This window comes from Octopus sinensis, linkage group LG2, assembly GCF_006345805.1.
Source record: "Octopus sinensis linkage group LG2, ASM634580v1, whole genome shotgun sequence".
NCBI lineage: Eukaryota > Metazoa > Mollusca > Cephalopoda > Octopoda > Octopodidae > Octopus > Octopus sinensis.
The window spans coordinates 20,257,304-20,262,303 of NC_042998.1; positions in this window are offsets into that span (position 1 = coordinate 20,257,304).

Consider the following 5,000-nt stretch of genomic DNA (forward strand, 5'->3'; position numbering starts at 1 on the left):
CTTTACTACCCACAAGGGCTAAACACAGAGAGGACAAACAAGGACAGACAAACGGATTAAGCCGATTAGATCGACCCCAGTGTGTAACTGGTACTTAATTTATCGACCCCAAAAGGATGAAAGGCAAAGTCGACCTCGGTGGAATTTGAACTCAGAACGTAACGGCAGGCGAAATACCTATTTCTTTACTACCCACAAGGGACAAACAAGGACAGACAAACGGATCAAGTCGATAACATCGACCCCAGTTCGTAACTGTATTTAATTTATCCACCCCGAAATGAAAGGCAAAGTCGACCTCGGCGGAACGTAAGGCAGATGAAATATGGCTACGCATTTCGCCCGGCGTGCTAACGACTCTGCCAGCACGCCGCCTTATCGAAATCCATAATCACTAATACGCCAATCAAAATTGCTTAGGATTATTTAACTGCTTCTCCTGAACATCTGCGTTCTAATCCCGACAAGTTGAGCTCTGCTTTTCATCTATCAAAGGTCGTTAAAATAAAAAACATTCTTCTACTTGGGCGTATACTCTTTAACGTTCTCTCCAAATAAATATGCGATCTTATGTCAGACACCATGTACGACATCTCCACAGTGCACAATAGCACAGCGTTGCAATGGCAGAATAAATAGAATATCTAACAAATTAATTATGTGGTACTTACATGTGTTACTTTCTGTTTTTGCATTCTATTTCAACCTCGACGAAATTTGAAATTGGAATGTAAACAAACGTCTCCATATTACCGGCGTTACATGCCTCAATCAGCTGGAAGTACATTCATTACCATTCTTTTCATTACACCTGGATAAACAGATTCAGTGCCAATATGATTAATAATTAATATTTATTCTTCTGAAGACAGAAACGTTAGCACGCCGAGTGAAATGCTTATAGGTATTTCGTCTGAGTTTACTTTCTCAGTTCAAATTCCGCCGAGGTCGACTTTGCTATTCATCTTTTCGGGATAAAATAAGTACCATTTGCATCCTGGGGTCGACCTATCGAGTGGTCCCATCCCCCAAAAATTTCGGGCCTTGTGCTTAGAAAAAAATATTGTTCTCCTGAAAGTGGTAATCTCCTGAAAGCTGGCAGAATCGTTAGCACGCCGGGCGAAATGCTTAGCGGTATTACGTCTGCCGCTACGTTCTGAGTTCAAATTCCTTCATCCTTTCCAGGTCGATAAATTAAGTACCAGTTACGCACTGAGGTCGTTATAATCGACTTAATCCGTTTGTCAGTCCTTGTTTGTCCTCTCTGTGTTTAGCCCCTCGTGGGTAGTAAAGAAATAGGTATTTCGTCTGTCTTTATGTTCTCAGTTCAAATTCCACCGACGTCAACTTTGCATTTCATCTTTTCGAGGTCGATAAAAATAAGTACCATTGCGGCCTGGGGGTCGATCTAATCGAGTGGACCCCTCCCTCAAAAGTTTCGGGCCTTGTGCCTAGAGTAGAAAAGAATATTTATTCTTCTGAAAGTGTGACCTGGTAGAAACTTTAGCACGCCAGGCGAAATGCTTAGCGGTATTTCGTCTGCCGTTACGTTCCGAGTTCAAATTCCGCCGAGGTCGACTTTGCCTTTCATCCTTTCGGGGTCGATTAAATAAGTACCATTTACACACTGGGGTCGATATAATCGACTTAATCCGTTTGTCAGTCCTTGTTTGTCCTCTCTGTGCTTAGTCCCTTGTGGTTAGTAAAGAAATAAGTATTTTGCCTGCCGCTACCTTCTGAGTTCAAATTCCGCCGAGGTCGACTTTGTTTTTCATCCTTTCGGGGTTGATAAATTAAGTACATTTGCGTCCTGGGGCCGATCTAAAGGTGTTAACCTCTCCCCAAAAATTTTGGGCATTGTGCTTAGAGTAGAAAAGAATATTTATTCTTCTGAAAGCGGTGAGCTGGCAGAATCGTTACCATGTGGGGAGTGATGCTTAGCGGCATTTCTGTCGAATCTACGTTCTAAGTTCTAAGTTCAAATACCGCTAGGTTTGACGTTTCCTTTCAATGTTTTGGGGTCGATAAAATATATACCAGTTGAGTACTGAGGTCGATCTAATCGACTTGCCCCTCACCTAACATTGCTGGACTTGTCCTAAAATTTGAAATAGATGATTAGTATTTATATTTCTGTTAAGGCGACTAGATGGCAAGATGGTGGGGCGAAATGCATAGCAGCTTTTCTTCGTGCTTTAGGTTCTGAGTTTAAATTCTGCCGGCGTCGATTCTTTACGTTTCATCCGTTGTGGTGTGTGGATAGAATAAGAATCAGTTGAAACTTGCCTCGATATAACCGACTTACCTCGCCTCTGAAATTGCTGGCGTTGTGTCAAAATTCGAAACCGATAGTTATGGATCTGGTTTATTTTGCATGTTACAAATAATATTGGTAATGTACTCTGCTACATTCATGCATTTCTCAGAAAACAGACACACACACATCATCATCATCATTATCATCATCATCACCATCATCATCATCATCACCATCATCATCATCATCATCATTATCATTATCATCATCGTCACCATCATCATCATCATCACCATCATCACCATCATCATCATCATCACCATCATCACCATCATCATCACCATCATCATCATCATCATTATCATCATCACCATCATCATCATCATCATCATGATCATCATCACCATCATCATCATCACCATCATCATCATCATCATCATTATCATTATCATCATCGTCACCATCATCATCATTATCGTCATCACCATCATCATCACCATCATCACCATCATCATCATCATCACCATCATCATCACCATCATCATCACCATCATCATCACCATCACCGTCATCATCATCATCATCATCATCATCATCATCATCATCATCATCTCATCGATATCATTACCATCATCATAATCGTCATCGTCGTCGTCATCATTACATCCATATCACCGCCATCATTGTCGTCATCGTCATTGTCACTATCTTCCTCGTTTTCTCCTTTTAACACTATCATCATTATCATCATTCATATAGATATATACGCGTGTGTATGAGAAAGACAGAGAGAGGGAGAGGGAGGGGTGGATGTGTGTGTGTGTGTATTTTCATTAGGCGCAACAGAAGTAGTATAGCAATCTGTGTATCATACTAAATGCAAATACATCACGAAAAATCTAGTAAACTTGGGAATTCACCTGGAGATTATATTTTGTTTTGAATATACGGTTAAACTGCAAAACTGAAAATATGGACAGCAAATGAAAATCGTCGAGCAACGGTACTGGGAATGCTATATGTGCATTGTTGCTCTGTTAGCAGCTTGTACCCGCAGGAAAGTGCATACCAAGACAAAATCTGTTACCACTGGTATAGAAAAACAGCGGTTAAACAATTACTGGTGTTGCAATTAGCCGGCCTTTTATTTTTTATTTTATTTTATCTAGTTTCAGCTCACGAGCTGTGGCCATGCTGGGGCACCCCCATTGGTGTTGCTACATGATTTTACTTCACGAATGCTTTTTAGCAACTGCCATTTGGTGCATGAGAGAGTTCGATGCAGCTGCCCTCATCTGCACCTCCTGTCGTGAAGTTGGTTCATCTGGGATACCTGACAGGAAGAGATCCAGTTTTATTTTAAAGACATCTGCATCCACCCCATGCAGGTCCCTCAGGTTCTTCGGGAGGATATTGAAGAGCTGTGGGCCTCTGAAGCCCAGGCTATCACAGTATCTTGTCCTACATCTTGATGGCAAATTTGGAGTCCTTGGCACCACGCAGTGGCGCCCAGTAACATTTGTTACGCGCAACAAATGCAGTATTGTTCTATATTTAAGAGATGAGGAATTATGTATATTATTTACATCATTTACATTACTTACATTCGACGTATATTTGTCCTCATCTTGTTTGTTGTTAACACAACGTTTCGGCTGATATACCCTCCAGCCTTCTTCAGGTGTTTTGGGGAATATAAGAGAATAACAGGGGGTTAATTGCTGGTATTTGGAGGGGGGGGCGTCTAAACGAAATATCAGCAATTTCCTTACTGTTATTTTCCCATATAAAGTGTTGATTAAAAATGTGTTACGTGCAACAGAAACAGTGTAAGATTAAATTACCAATATGAGCCACTATGCTATATGCCCACGGGCATATGGTGTAGTGGTTAGGAGCACGGGCTACTAACCTCAAGATTCCGAGTTCGATTCCAAGCAGTGACCTGAACAATGACAATAAAAATAATAATAATAATAATAATAATAATAATAATAACATCTAACATAGAAAAATACCTTAGAAATGAGAACCCAGGTTCGAAATTTCGCCAAGACTCCTGAAGAAGGTTGGAGGGTATATCAGCCGAAACGTTGTGTTAAGAACAAACAAGATGAGGACAAATATCCGTCGAATGTAAATAATGTAAATAATGTAAATGCAGTATTAGTTTGAAATAGCAATCTACGCACCTTACTTAATGCAAATACATTATTGCGGTAGTCGTCCAGAGATAATACCTTCTTTGGAATACAGCGTTTAAATAACACAAACTAATCGTGCAAAAGTGATGATGTAAATGCTATTTACATAATTCTACTTTTCTGGCGTTTCATCAGAAAAGTATAATCGCTAACAAAATCGTGCTAATATATATATATATGCCTTCTGTGATGTATTTCTATTACATATAATACAATGATTGGTAATTTAATCTTACACTGCTTCTGCTGCACGTAACGAATTTTTAATCAACTCTTTATATGAGAAAATAACAGGAAGAAAATTGCTGATATTTCGTTTGGACACCCCCTCCACACACACACACAAGATAAAAATACCAGCAATTAACACCCTGTTATTCTCTTATATTGAATGCGCTCTTCATACTGCGTAATAGTCCTAAATTGTATGCAAGTTTCCTCAACTGGATCATGAAGAAGCAGAAGTGTTGGGTAGATACTTTCACAGCCGCAAACATATATGGAAATTTGTTGCGCGCCGAGAAAATGTTGCATATATA